Source organism: Scomber scombrus, chromosome 5 (assembly GCF_963691925.1).
Source record: "Scomber scombrus chromosome 5, fScoSco1.1, whole genome shotgun sequence".
NCBI classification, from domain to species: Eukaryota; Metazoa; Chordata; class Actinopteri; order Scombriformes; family Scombridae; genus Scomber; species Scomber scombrus.
The window spans coordinates 12375612-12392281 of record NC_084974.1 but is presented as its reverse complement, the minus strand read 5'-3'; the positions used below and the strand labels follow the sequence as shown (position 1 = coordinate 12392281).

The window sequence follows — 16670 nt, the reverse complement described above, 5'->3', positions numbered from 1 at the left end:
TACATCAGTACATTTTGGCAAAACTGGCACAAAAAAAAACAAAAACAGACAAACACAAGACCTAGTTCAGCGATCTTTATTTTCACGTTAAACCAATGAGGTTATTTTATAAACATATAAATCGAAATTTTAATTACAAAACAATCTCTGACAAAACATGAAAAAATAAAAAGTTATATTTACACACGAGAGAAACGTCTGTGAAATGTGACACTTTGAGGATCAGAGTAACCAGACGATTTTACTCTCAGACCCTCAGTTGGTCTCATTTGCTTCAGTTTACCAGGTTTTTGTCCCCTAAATTAAGGCCTGGACAAACTGCACAGTGTCAAAGTCTTCTCTGTTGTGATGAATTTCTTTTTAAAAATGTTTATTTATTAACAATAGACAATATTTCACCAATCACCAGACTGAAAACAGAACTTTATAAATGAACAAACATAGCAGAGGGACTTAATTGTATGTTGTTAATCTCTGAAAATGGTCTATGGTGTACGATTAAGAATTTGAGGCAGCATGGCAATATAAATCTATAGTTGAGTTGACCGTTTCTGCAATTACATCCTGAAATCATTGTTCACGTGTACACTCCCCACAAATGTAAAAACATACCATAATCTTTGTGGCTTGTTCTTAAATCCATGTAGGCAGAAAATAAATGCACATAAGAGAAACAAAAAGAGCAGGACGTGGAGTGCAGAGAGCTGCGCTGCGGCTTTTACTTTTTTTTTGGGGGGGGGGGGGCATAAGTCCGTCTGTGTGCTGTGTGGTGCCGACATTGATATGAAGAGGCATTTCTTCTCGGCTGCCGTGCTTCATCACGAGTCCCAAAAGAACACAGCAACATAACAAAGCTGGTATCACACATGTATAATCTCAATGACATTACAACCTTATACAACACATTCACACGTATAAGCTTGCTTGTTAGAAATAACTTCAATTATTACCAGTTGTCTTCACTACAACAACAAAGTTAAGCTGCCCTAAACATTTGCTGACAGAATTGAAGTATGCAAATTTACATTCACAATAAAAAAAATCTCAAAAAAGGAGTTTCTCTTGATCTCTAAAAGGCAACTGGGAATCAGCCATGACAAAAATCAACCACCACTGCTTTCCATCTAAAACAGTGCTGTGTCTTAAGTGCAGTGATGTCTTCATTTTAACGTGGACGAGGAGGTTAAATTTGTGGACTGTGCTTGTGCCACTTATTCAGCTGCATTTAAGCTGATTACTGACTGTCGTATGTGGGTCTGACGTTTCCTTTGAACTGCGATTGCAAGTATTTTGGTGTCTATTTACATACCTAACATGCTGCTGTGTTTGTAATATGGTCATCAGCCTGATTTTAGAGTTTCAACATTTGCAGTGTCAAGCTGAGATGACTGTGGGTGTGCCTTTGGAGACTGGGTACTGAAAATATTAACTGGGCAAACAAATACACAAAAAAAAAAGGTAAGACCCATAGTGGCACAACACCCCACAACAACATTACTTACACCATCATCAGCTTCACTGTAATCAACTGTTTTTCACAATTTCATTTTTAATCCACAACATATTAATACAAATAAATTACAAATATACAAATCGCCCCCCCCCCAAAACAATGAATATACACAAATGTCAACACAAAAACCAAAATTGGCATTCATGCCACATAAGGACTACAATGCTCTGATGTCAGGCCGCCTCATAGCCACCGTGTGTATAAAAGCTTGCAGTATTCACAGATCTCAGATGACCTCAGAAATTATGTGTCTATCTGTGCAATTTAGTGACCCTAAATTAAAGGCAGGATGGCAAAGACCTACAAAAATGTTTTAAAAAATCAAAACATCTCTGGTGTCTTGGCGGTGCTGAGGTCACTGAGGTGATGAGAAGGAGTGTGCTGTCCTCCAAAGGCCAAATGAAGAACAACAACTCCAGCCTGTCTGAAGCTACTACTGCAGATTATATTACATCATATATTAAAACAATTACATCCAAATTTATATCAGCCACACACTGAAAAGCTCAAAATTGAAAATCTAACCAGATTTTTCCTTAAATTAATTTAAATTATAGTAATTTATCACCCTATTAACATATTTTCTGTGGATTGCTTTTATAGTACAAACTCAATTGTTTTTTCTCATGTTTTTCTTTCACTCTTTTTTCTTATATTTTTTCTTCTATGATAAAGAAAACCTGCCAAAACACTGGTAGCAAAGCTTGTGCTTGAAATATGCAAAGAAGCTTTCTGAGGTAGCAGGTGGTTTTTAGTTGAGGAGATTTGTTGGGAAAAATAAAGACATCTTCACCTCTGCAGTGCTAGTTTCAAACAAGAGGATTTATATTTCACTACTTCTTTCGTCAGTGGTAATGGATATATTTTGATATTACATGATAGACTTTAAATAACCCACAACTGCGTAGAATATATATGATTGAAATATATATTTTTATGATATAACAGTATACTTTTGTATTTGTATTTGTTTCCTATGGAAGGATGTAAGGTGTTTTACGAACAGTCGTCACTTATCTTAAGCTACATTTTAAGGTTTAGCTGACACACTCTGTAGGACTATGAGGTGTTTGGTGTCATTTTACAAGGCCTTGCAATTTTCATATAAATCATCTTCCTCATAGCATTAATGAGTCACTGATGACACTCAAACTGGACAACACGTGCACAGAAGCCAAAAGTCAAAATTACAACTGAAGCTGTCTGCTGTCTGCTGTAGCTGTCTGCATTATGACTGTGTGATTCTTTGATGCTTTGAGCGAGTCCAACTGATTACACCATGTGTGTTTGTGTGTGTGTGTGTGATTAAACAGTATGAGAACGACAGAGCGATCCCTCCATCTCTCAGCTTTGAGTATATTACACACACAAAAAAAAAAACAAAGACGAAAAAAAAATCACAGGTACCAAATCTTGGCCACAGGGTGGAAACATACAGTAATGAGTGTATTGATGACTATAATCCTCCTCTCCTCCCTACATCTCTTTCTCTTTCTTGCCCTCCCGGGTGCTGCTCTTCAGGAAGTCGCTCCTGAGCAGCCGATAAAACAGGACAATATTCATTGCCGTCATGATGGCCAAACCCACGCTGCCCAGCGTATAGGCCAGGAGGGGCACCTTGTCTCTGTTGAGAACCAGCCAGCGGGTCATCCAGGCCAACGTGTTGATGCGAAACACCACGTATGTGCCCAGGTTGATTATGCTGTTGACCCGGTACAGAGTGCCCACGGCGAGGCTGGCCATGCGCAGGATCTGCCTGAGGTGAAGGAACACCGAGTTTATCTCCACCAACAGGGCCACCACGGCAAAGCCCACGTAGCGGCATGATAGCACTGAGAGACCGAAACAGGTGATCACCTGCAGGGGAAGAGAGGGAGAAAGAAACGTTACAATGGATGCACCAGTACATAATGATTTCATGATAATTAAGTAATATTAGATAAAATAATTGATTTTGATTGATAAATACAGGGATGTGCTTTTCTTAACAGGTGAAATGCAAACGAGTTTCAGCTTTTCAGATATGCCTATCTACATAAAATAAGTGTTTCTAAAGATCTGACACCTGGATTATGTGACACACACCTATAAAAAAAGGTAATAAAATGCAGATCCCACAAATGGACAAATACTGGATGTAAAATGATATTATCCCAATGTATCTATTTGTTTTTAGAGCTGACACAATAGTTTACTAATCAATCAATTTAATTTCTTTAAGTTAAGGAGACTCTAGTGGACAAAGAATGTCTTATAGTGCTTATAAAATTTATTACAGTAATTCAGTGAAGGTCAACAATCACATGGCTGATTGCTGCTGAGCAGTACTTATGAAATTCTGTTAGATAACTAACAAAAATACTCCACAAGGTGGCAGCAACAACATTCAAAACCCCGTCTGTGAATGGCAAACTCAGGCAACTCAACAAATCTGTCTCCTCACACCATGGAGGAATTAGAGTTACATTCAATAACAGACGAAAGTGAAAGCCGTTGTCGAACACACACAGTAGCTGTGTTGCATGTGAAAAATCTGGGATGACAGAAATGTGTTTCTACCAAAACAGTCTGTTCAGCCAACTCTCCACGGGGAGTCACATTCACCAGCCTCATTCACACTCAGCGCACACTCACAGAGAAGCTGGACAACAAACTATTTTCAGATACACTGTACTTTAGAGTCCACAGTTTTTACCACCTTAGCTGCTACGTTTATGAACTGAGTGCGGATAGGTGCAACGTAGGCGAGAGAGTGAGAGAAAACACTGCATAGCAAGTCTGAGTCTGAGTGTTTTTTTGTTTAGTACAGGTCATGGGACATGGCGTGGTGTAAAAGAACGACCTTTACCATCAGTCATGGCTCAGTTGGAGAAGGATCTTGTACTTGTGTATGTGTGTTTTGTGTAAGGTCACAGGATGTCTTGTCTAAAGCAGCAAACAGTCATGCGACACGCTGTAGTAGGTTAGGCAACATGGTATGTGAGAAAAACCAGCAGCACACCCGCCCAAACTGCCTCATGTATGTAAACATGTATTCATTGTACTGTATGTGTCACTGGCTGAAAAGGGCTGGAATCAATATGCTTTTCTTCACAGGGTGCATTTCATTTAATTTCATATGGCCAGTAGTTATTGAAATATATTGCCTTGGAACCAAATGTTAGACAGATATCTTTAGTCTTGTAGGTATCAGAGTAAAAATAATCTTTCTATAAGTTATGTAGCTGAACAATAAAAGCAGCAATTTAAGATTGTCTCTGACTCAAATACACACCCTGAGTAATCACAGTATGAGTCAACCTTTCACCTGTTACCAGGTTACAATGACAGTGATGGCAAATAATGACGGTGAGCAATTTCACAGCAGCAGACCATGCACTGTATTTAGCACTGTAAACAGCCTGCTTCATCAAAGTCTGCATGGTGAGAGAGAAAACAGTTATGTCAACAGGACACGATGCTTTTCAGGACACACACACACACACACACACACACACACACACACACACACACACACACACACACACACACACACACACACACACACACACACACACACACACACACACACACACACACACACACACACACACACACACACACACACACACACACACACACACACACACACACACACACTCTCTGTGAGATCACACTGCAGTGTTGGTCGGTCACTCCGCTGTGACATTTCACTGTGGCCGAACAGATGACAGTATGAAAGGTGTTATACACACAGTGTCGAAATGACTGGATAAGCAAAGTGAATCACAACCAGTGTGTAGCTGAACTGTCCTTTTTGTAATCACTGCATTCAATATAACATTGGAAGCAATAATCATTTATATTTGTTCTGCCCCTCAGTGGCTTCAAATGGGTTTTCATACGAGTTGCCAGGATGTGACTTTAAAGGACTGCATTGAGCAATGAGAGGGGTCTGTAGGAGGCGCAATTTTCTGGACACTTCCCTATTTTGAGAATTAAGCGTGGTTTGGGGTTGAAAACGTTCTCAAAAATATTCTGTTGGCAAATCAGCTACCTTCGACATTGCATCTGTGACAAAGTTAAGGTGGTAACCTGGAGGGCAATGCACATATAGAATAACAAATTCCTCCCTTTGAATAACAGCTTTAATAAGCACAAGTCGCCCATAATTGTCCTTAATACAATCTTTCAGTTTAAAAGATCCCCTGATCTTACCGGTGAAAGGAAAAATACAAATCCACTCTGTTACAATTTTAAGTGCTCTTTATTATTTAAATACCTTTTTCCTCTTAATTGGAGAGTGACTTTCCTTAATATTTCATGTACACAGTCTCAGTATGTTATCAACCAAGGTATCTTTACTATAGACAAGAAGTATCCCAAAAGATGCAGCCTTGTTTGTTGGTAGTGAACCTGAAGCGATCGTAGCTGAGCGACAGAGAACAAGTGAACTATAATACAAACACCAACAGCACCTCTCAAAGGGGCTTATCCATTCACCAACCAGGGGAACAGCTCTAGTCCCTATAAATACATGGTCCTTTACAGCTCCATAACATAAATAAACAATGAAAAGAAAAAAAGAAAAAGGAAAGGGAGAGGCACTTCTCTTTCTACACTACCACAATGAGTAATCCTTAACGTGGTGGAGAAGGGAGTACTGGACACAGATTTGTCACTTCTTCACCTCATCAAATCTTTTGCGTTTATGTACAACTGCAGCAGAGAAGTAATTTAAAATCCCTCGTATATCAGACCCTTTCCGTCGGTCCCACTGTGCCTAGAAGCCTTCAGTACCCTCTGTTTGACCGTAATTATACGATTTAATGAGGAAGAGCTGGGGCCGCTGATTCAGGTTGGGTTTAGGGGCACTCTCTTGAATTAAACCTTCTCCAAGCCTCTGTTTCCATGTTATGGAAATCAGGTACTCAGCTTTCAAAAACACCATAATTTACCTCTACGGACAAAAAAAATGTGGAGTAAATTCTGAGTAAGAATGAAAGGTGGTGAGATTCAGAATACTGAAACACTTTCATGCTGAAGAAGGATCTGTTCTCTTGTGAGTTTCCAATTCTTCCACTTCATGATAGATGTGACATCAAGACAGCCAAAGCACAACAGAAGACAACGATAAGGGATCCGACGGATCTAATCAAAAGTAAGTAACCGTGAACATCAAATACGCTAGACTAAACATCTGCAAATTTTTTTACACAAATATGAATGCACACAGTAATAACACACAGACAGTATCATTGTTATACTGATACTGAATACGGATCTCCTGTATTTGCTGTTTTTCACTTTGCAGCGGCGACACATGTAGTAAACAACATATGAAGGGGTGGTATGTGCATAAAGCACCGATCCATGTTAGTACTAATCCAAAACAAAACCACAAATAAACACACACACACACACAGTTTCTACCACATCATCTTGCAGTCTTTAGCCTGGCTCATCTGAGGGCTAATCTGAACTGGGAAGATAAAACATGACAGAGTATAAGTCTCAGATAGTCAAAACAAACCCCTGTACAACCACTAGATAAGACAGTTCTGAGCTTCCTGACCTTTTATTCATGTGAAAAACGTGATATTGTTTGGTTCCTCCAGCACATATATACATAGTTTTATGGTGGCGCCATTTCCTTTATGGTGTATGTGCATGTTCACAACGGCCAATCACAGCTTTTCCTCACCAATCTTAACACAAACAGTGATAGCAGAGTGGCTGTCAGGGCCACAAAACACAAACTTTGAGCCATAATGTTACAAACAGCTACACCTCAGCAATAATTTACCATTTCAAGGTTACCAACTCTATATTTAAAAGTGGACAACCACAAATAGCTAGGAAGACAAAAAAAAAAAAAAAAAAGTCACTATGTCCTCATTCACCCAGAGGTGACTCTGACCACTAGTTCACATCATACCAGGTCATCATCAGCCAATCAGATACCAGCAGCTGCCCAAACTCATCCTGTTAGCTTTCTCTGTGAGCCTGGATGAAGCCTCTGACAGTCATTCATAAAGGAAAGGGGCCAAATCCCACACCCTGTACTGCGGTCAGCACCCCTAGCTGAGGGGGCATCACAGTAATCCCCCGTCCAGCCCCTGGATCCATCAGACAATTGGAATGGTTCAGCATTAGCTGGATTTGCTCTGCTAAGCTCTGCTGAAGCTTGGCTTTCATATACAGCAGCCCGCCGTTACTGCCAAACTAGAAACTGTAGTGGACACATCCAGTCACACGTGCAGTGTCCGAGATGACCTTTTTGACTCACCTGCCAAGAGCACTGGTAATTAAATCGCCTTTTTGTGTCACAGATACATTCCTTTCAGTAGTCATTAAGATGATACGTTTTTGCCAAGCGTCAAATGTGGGTTAGATTTTCTCGTCTAGTGTTCACAGCATGGTTAAACACATGTACAAAACACATATGGTGCACGTGTCTACATTGTATCAGAACAAACATGAGTAATTTATCTCCAAAGCATCATGCCAGACATTTTATTTCATGAATATTTTGGTACGAACATTTGGCAGATAGCCTTTTGAGATTTAGGCGCCAACCAGAAAATGTAACCACATTTGGCGCTTGGTGGGTGTTAATTTCAGACCCTGCACACACATATAAGAGGCGTCACATCTCACACGGCTGCCAGATGGACTTTAACTGCAATGACAGCGTATAAATACAGCAGTGATGTAACTTTAAATGTATTTATTCTGATATTCAGTTGATTAAACATATAGAATTATAAGATTTGACTTTTTTTTTTTTTTTTTACTACTGAGGTGAGGAAATAATGAAAGCGTAAGTTTTGTGTTGTAGGAGTAGTTTTGAAGCCTGTAATGTACATCTCTTAAATTATATTTGGAAATGTGTATCAACTCACATTATTACAGACAGTGAACATTTCTGGTATGGGGGACTGAGGCGGATAAAATTTTGCTTTAATGTGATTTATTTATGTAATTTTGTTTTTTGAAGTCACACAAAGGTCATCTAACCTTTGTACTGCAGTCATATACATTAACCTACTGTTAGAGCCGCCAGTATAAAATCCTGGATAAGGGCGGAAAAACAAGGCTGTGTGGGTGTTTGTTATCTGTATTGTCTCCCTGTGGGCTCAATTAGACGTTCTTTACACTCTAGTGAGGGACCTTCTCTTCTTCACACTTTAAAGGGGGGGGGGACTGGATGCAAAGATGAAAGAATTACATAGAAAGTGTCTGTATGAACAGGCGTAAAAACTGATTTTCTAACAGAAGTTCTGCATGGGAAAAAAATACATGCTTATCCTGAGGTTTGGCATAAAAAAACAGCTCAACTGACCACGTCTTTCACAAAATCCATGTGAAGGTTTGTGCTATTAAACTGAGCCAATACGCTGCCTCACAGGCTCGGTATCAGTATTAAGAAGGAAATCCACCAGATAAACCAGGGCCAGACAAAGCTGATAAAAAAGATAAGCTCAATAAGCCTTAAACAAGATTGTAAAGAATGATATCAAGGTAACAGTCCAAGGGAAAAAACTGCATCTTTTTCTGTTTTCAAATATTCATACAGGCTTAAATCTGTGTGCATTTTACTTTCTGATTATAGCGTTTGCTTGTTAAAGTATTCTGTAAATATTTTTAAGTTTCCATCTGCACAAATAATAAAAAAACTGGTAACACGAGGAAAGTCAGTCAGAGGCTTATGGTCATTGGTCATGGGATCCTGAGATCTAATCAGTAAACAGTGCAACCTAAGAGAGCCCGGCTCTTTAGAAAAGCTATGCTGCAAATTTCTCATTTCAGTTGAGTTCTAAGCGATGTGTAGGTTAATGAACCACAATATGTGATTGAGTACTGGCCACTGTTTGGTCTGTCATATACTGTAATGATATTAAGGGGAGGGGGTACTCACTCTCACACAATCCATATCTGACCTTCACATTCATACCTGTTCTTTTAGAAATAGGTTAGTTTGTCTAAAATATCCTTCTCCCCTCCTTGTCACACACTGAACTGGTTTGCGACAATACGCCAGAAGAGATGCTGTAAAAATGTCCATGTCAAACCAGTTTCCCTGCCTTTCAACTGGGAATGAGCTCGCTGGCTCTGGGAAAAATTCAAAGTTCAGAACCAGCACAGCCAGTTAGTGACAAACGACAAAGTACTAAATAGGTGGGTTGAGTTCAGTATCAACAGGTGTGGTGGTGGTCCCCCCCCCCCATCGAAGATAGAAGGGCAGCAACCTCCCCACCAGTGTGCATGTCAGAAACTGCATGAAGAGAAAACCACCAAAGCGAACGTCAGCAGGAGCTTTTCTAAATAAATTTAAGTATTTAAAAAAAAAAGGCAAACCACAGACTCTCAAGATATGTTACCATCAGCACTTTGACACACAAAAAAGAGGGTCTGTCATCACATTCCAGCAAAGTTAGTATGGTTTTTTAACCGGTGCTTGAACTGGAATAAAAAAGGGGCAAATTGCAGCCTGCAGCTTTATGGGGAGAGTGTGTTTTGTCTGGTTCAATTAGATAAATGATGCATAAAAGATATTCAACTAGTGGATATTTATTCACAATAGCTGACAACTCACTGTAGCAAAACATTACTAAAAAGAAAAAAAACACTGCTCACTGATTTAGGTAATAAAAACTGCTGATAGATGGATGATTTGGGATTTTTTTCCTTGTCTTCTTTTTTAAGAAACAGTTGTTAAAGGTACAAAGACAGGTGCATTACAAAAGACTTTAGGGTTACTAAACATTATTTGTTCTAATTGTCCAAAATATGACATCTGGAACAATTCAATCGCAGCAAAGCTTTGGCCGAGGCTTTAAAGACTTCAAAATTTAAATTCAATCATATATCCACATACAGAAGCTGAGAATAGCTGTGCCTGAAATTATGTTTTTAATGCCATTATCTTGAGATCACAAGTTAATTATGTTGTTATCTTGAGAAAATGAGTTGGTTATCTCAAGATAATCATCCTGTTACTATGAGAAAAAACAAGGTTGTTTTCTCTTATTACTCATGTTTATCAGAGATCAGGAAAGTCATGCAGGCATGCTTCGATGACATCTTGACAACTGTAGCAATGTCAGATCAAGGAGTACCCATTATTATGAACAGCACCTTTATTAATGACAACGCTGTCACAGCCACATGACAGGTTGATTAATATGATCATAGTACAATGGGATGTTTCATGTAGGAGAAGTACCAAACAATACCTTTTCATTTTATTGGACTTAATGAGAGAAAGGAGAGTAGGAATAAGAACCAACATGATGGATTTGAACTCATGTCCTTAAGAGCCGCTTTCTTGTGCTTTGTCCAAATAGTTGAGCCATCCACGAGACGGAGATAATGGAGAAGAGAAGAAAACAAATGAGCATGAGCTCCACCTATGATGAATGATCTTCTTATTTTGAGAAATCTGCCTTTTATTTGTTAAGATAATGAGATAAATTAACTTGATGGTGATCTCGAGATAACGGCATTAAAAAAGTAATTTTAAGCATGGTTGTTCTCGGCTTCCATACATACAAGCTATTTTAACACCTATTTTAATGCGTGTGGGAGTTTTGGTGGAGGGTTTGTTACTACGTCAGAGCTTTCTCCGTCACGTCAGCAATATAGTTCTGTTGAAAAAACTCCCCTGTCCTAAAGTATTGAAATGAATGAATTTATGTCCGCAAGATATATAGGATCAGTTCAGATACGTAGCTCGGCTTCTTATCTCTCATTGAACAGGCTCATCTTATCTATGAAACCCGTCTCACAGCAATTTAGTCGACCCCCATCCCCTTTGCCCAGACATGCCAGCACATCAGGACTGTATAGTGGGATGGCTGATTATTTACCAACAGAAGAAGCTGGAGGTGAAACCAAAGCTCTTTCTGGTTTAAGTCACTCACATTTGCACGAGGGCTTGTTTGGGCAGGACAAGAGGCAATCTAGCCCAACAGCTAACTACCACTAACCTCGATTTAGGTTTATTCACAAGAGCAGTGGCAACACACACTCAAAATATTTAATGGTGCACATGTGAATGACATCAAGTGCTGGTACTTATTATCTGTGAGTAATGGTGAAGCACTGGCTTTAACAAAGAGTTATGTTGTTGAGTGTTTTGTATCCATTGTACTCAACAAATGGCTGAAAAATACACACAAATCCAAACAATGAGGGAAACTATCCCTCAGAGCTGCGAGTTTATCGATTGTTTACTGTTTCGAATGTCCGCACTGATAAGCACGCCCTAACACTGCTATGTTCAAATGATTAGACAGTCAGTGCTTCCTTAACACAAGTCAAAAAAGAATAGGAAATGGCCTTGTGAGGATGATGGAGAGGAAACTAATAGGAATCTCCACAGAGAGATGTTAGCCATCTGCTCATAGGCAGACCAGCAGTGGTGTGATTGTGCAGGTGGGAGGGCCTTGCACAGTTCGAGAGGAAATGGAGGGATGCTATTGGAGTTTGGAAACATGAGACAGCAATGATTACACACACACACACACACACACACACACACACACACACACACACACACACACACACACACACACACACACACACACACACACACACACACACACACACACACACACACACACACACACACACACACACACACACACACACACACACACACAGTTCAAAGTTTAAAAAGACATACACACTTATCTGGAGAGCTGGGGGATGGTGGTCATAACTACGATCATGCGACTCTCAGCTGACAGCGGGTCACTTCAGCATCTCGCTGTCACAAACATGTGGTCAGAAATTCACTGGATTTCCCTAACAGGATTATTTAGGGAAATACAATCAGTTAGCATTGCGTGGGTATTTATTTGCAAGTCTCTTTGTGTGGTATTTAAAGACCAGGCTGAGAGAATGAGTCTTCTCCTCATCTTCTCTGGAAACATCGGGGTGAGGCTCAACGACCGTTAACTTTAGGTATTCAGGCACTGGGTGTGAGGAGAGGAGCAGAGGTTTGCATTGACTTGAGATGTGTATCACCCATTACCTCACTTCTCAGAGCGGCCAAGGGAAGTTAAAAGCCAATGATGGCTTCCCCAATGCATCTTAATGCTCATTAGGACCAGGAAGCACCAGAAAGCCCTCGAGATCTGATGATGTTACGCGCTGTTCATGGCTTGCAACACTTTCAGCAATGTGATCTGATCCTGCAACGAATTGTTTATATTTGACCACTTTCACCAGATAATAAAACTATGAAACTAATAAACTCATCATTTCACTTCCAAAATACATTATTAAATCCATAACAAGCAGGAATTCTGGTGAGAAAATACAAACTTCTGACAAATAGTGGAAATATCTCAGGTTTGCTTTGAAACATAATCACAATAAAAAGGCACTGAAATGGTTAACTCCACTTACTACACATGTTCATTGTGGAGCTGTTCCTGCGCTGTACACTCACTCGTTGCTCACCCACCCACGCTGTTTTTAGAATCATACGCAAGTGCTCTGGTATTCCCACTGAATCTGGATCCAAGCCAAGAGTACTGGCTATTTCTTTCCATGCTTCGGTTCTAGTGCGGTGCCACACCCAGTGAAAACAAATGTTGAGGCTTTGCCCCACCTTGCTTGTCAGTGATGAATGGGAGCTTCCAAAGGTGAAAGGCTTCTAAACTCACTGATGCCTCTACAAACAGTGTTGGTATGTCAACAGCAAACAAATGTCACCTCCCTTTTTTAGGGCACCATTTTTAGGCATGGCACGAGCGTGTTTTGATTGTGTCACACAAGCGCTCTTTGCTTCTGTCCACCTGCAGGCTGAAGACAGTATATCATGAGGCTCTTTCATACTTGCCTGCTCTGTTCTGGATGCATTTACTGCATCTGTACGGCTTATTTATTACTTCACACTGATAACTTGAATTTCACATTCCTTAACCCTGATAAGCACCATGTAGGGGATTAACTGCAAATATACTGGAAGTCTGTTTTTCTACACATACTCGCACACTTAAAAAAAAAAAAAAAGTGTTCTTCCCCCCCCAACATCTGCATGTTTTATTAAATGATCCACTATTCACATAGACCTCCTATTTCTTAACTGCAAATTTCCAGCCAATGCCAATGTTTTTTTCCCCTGTCTTTACAGTCACCATGGGTGTTTATTATTCTGGAAGTGTTTCTCAATAGTGTTCAGTTTCAGTTGGCATGCTCTTAAGCATGCACACTTTTGCACTTACAAATGCAGATGATAATGGAAAATGCAGACCTGTTCCACAAGTGCAAAGACTCTTGATGACAATTTATCTTCGCTGCTGTGAAACCACATTACGTGACACGGCAAACGTTTACCTCAAATATAAACACAGATCACACATTCACATCCGAAGCGACTATTTTCAGTGCCTCAAAGAAGCATTTCTGTGGGTGATAAAGAAGAAGACCAGAAGCTGCGCCCATCAATGTGTGGATTTTGCTGCCTTTGCATTTGATGAATGTGAAATGTTTATGACACAAAACACAATGGGCAAGGAAATTCCTCAATGACAGTCAGACCATGAGGGGGAAAAAAATTCATGAAAACAAGACACAATACTACTGGAGCACAGAGGCTCTCATTGGTTCGTAGCCATGTGAGGGGGCGGCCCAAGCTGCACAGAGTGGGTGGATGAGGGGGGATGGGGAAGATGTTTGGAGGCGATAGAAGGATATGGGAGCGGAGAACAAGGCACCGTGTGTGATATATGAAGCTGGGCTGCGGCACAGAAATGTTTTGAGGGGGTGCACACATTTGCAGAACCCCTCTCAGGAAGCCAGAGGTTTAGTGTGTGTATGTGTGTGTGTGTGTGTGTCTCCCTTTGGAGCCTGAGGTTCATGTGGAGACCAGATGTCTGTCCTCCTTTCTGGATATACACACAGAATGGGGGGACCCGTGGGGTTCCCCTCCAAATAGATGAGACTGCTGAGACACACACACACACGCATCACAATCTTTACTCTCCCAAAAAAACATGTGCACATTCCCTTTCGCTCCTGCTGCCTTCTCTATCTCCAATATGTTTTTCCTCCAGCCATATTTTGGATCTTTATCCTCAGTAGGTGGACTGGTGCGGCCGTCGTACCATTCGCCCAGCAAACTGTGTGTCCTATTCAACTTTTAGATAAAAATGGGGCTTGGATTTGGCAGGAGAAGCAGCTCTCGGTGTGCAAATATGATGTTGACACCTCGAGATTATAAAAAGGAAGCCTATTTCCATTTGGCCTGTCACACCTAAGTGTGGGTCAAAAAGGAGGAGTGGCAGTCCGCAGATTGTGGACGGCTGGAAATACATCTCGAAAAACAAGAACATACCTTACATACTAAATCAACTGCTGCTTGGTAAAACTCTCAAGATGGTGCTTGTTAGTGTTAGTGTCAATGCAGGTTTAACCACTGATGACAGTACATACATCAGGCAATAGACCAACTGAGCTTCAGATATGTTTGTATAAACAGAACCACCTCAGCAACAGTGAAGACTTCAAACCAAATGAGAATAGTATGACAAATCTGGCCAGTCTTTGTATTTGCCTGTACTCTTGTCAGATCAGGCTTTTTGTCATTGGTTCCTAACACAACAAGAAGCTAGTGAAAAGAGTAGGTGACGCAAGGGAAGCGGGAGTGATACTGTAGCGAGAAAGACGAAGACAGGTGTACAGGATAATCAGGTTTTGCAATGTTGAAGATGTAGAGATCCTTGGTAGACCTGGCATTCCTGGAGCATGCGGTGTCGCAACATAGCAAACAATTAAACACTGAATGTTCCCCCTTTCAATGGCTGAAAATACCACATCAACATGCTTCCAAAACAAAACATTCACTGTTGACTAAGTGAAACACAAACACCTATTTTCGGTCCTAGTAAACTGAGACAAGTTCCTCTCATAACTGAGGTTGCTACAAGACGAACCTTTAAGAGGAAATATGCTGGAGGTTAAATTTGGACACACATTAAAGATGAGTGTCAGCCTTATATGGGTTGCTTGAGAATATACAGTATACCATCCACCAGCAGAAAGAGGTGAGTGAGGATGAAAGCCACTCAACAATAATTCAAAGTCCTGTGTTAGTAGTAACCAGACACACTTCATCCTTCATTTAACATAATCTCTACAATCAAGAATGGTGGCAGCTCCATGATATGGCTCAGCTTAAAAGCAGCAAAGAAACTTAGAAAGAGCTATGACATGAACAATGTACAGAAATATCCTGAGAACCTGTTTAAGTGGCAAAAACGACAACAATGACATTAATCGTACAGCTAAATGGCTTATTAAAAAAACAACTATGAAAGCTCTTGAAAGTTCCCAACCAAAGCTGGAGTTGAATATGACTGGAAATCTGTTTAATGACTGGAAGATGTCAAATGTTTTACGGCTGTTTAAAGAGAAAAATCCCAAATGTGAAATCCAGATACTGAAAGTCATTACAGACTAATCACAACTACTGTAACTTCTTTCAAGTTTCTACTGGATAAACTCGAATGAGGTTTAATACATGCATACATGCTCTATGACTTCATGTGAGCTGCCATATTAGGGCCACGAGAGTTGTTTACTCGGGCTGATATAAATAGGAATTCATTAAAAAAAATTATATATATATTTATATTTATATACACACACGCGTACCTACGTATGTATGTACAGTATGTATGTATGTATGTATGTATGTATGTATGCATGCATGTATACTTAAATGGTTTTTCAAATATTTCAAAATAATTGAAAACCCAATCTAATGTACATAAATAGTCCTCAATACATGCGGCAAAAGCTGTAAAATACTCATTCAAACATAAAGAAGTGTGACTAATGATTAGTATTTCTATATTTTACTGTATTTGTAACACATCATTTAGGTTGATTACTGCGATTTGGAAGTAGCAAAAGGAGGTTGAAAAATGAATTACTTCCCCAGCGTGTTATAAAAGCCTATCATCAGTGTTCATAAGAGAAACTTGTGCATTCAGGCATAACTATTCACAAACATTGATTTTACTGGAGAATAAATGATGATGAAAGGTTACAAAACAAGCATCAGTAGACATTCTTTACTATATACATGAACTTTAACAAGAAGCATAATAAGTAGCCTGTTGTACAGAATATTTAAGATCCTTATTGTATATTGCTTTAG

The 16670-nt window shown here is 39.9% G+C and overlaps 1 long non-coding RNA gene across 1 annotated transcript; it reads right to left on the bottom strand.

The window, feature by feature from the left end:
* Positions 1-60: 60 nt before the first annotated feature.
* On the bottom strand, positions 61-13117 carry LOC133979951 (uncharacterized). The gene is made up of 2 exons (XR_009925140.1): positions 12911-13117; positions 61-3370 (listed from the first exon to the last, which is right to left on the bottom strand). It is a non-coding gene; the product is annotated as an uncharacterized LOC133979951 (long non-coding RNA).
* Between the last annotated feature and the right edge of the window lie 3553 nt (positions 13118-16670).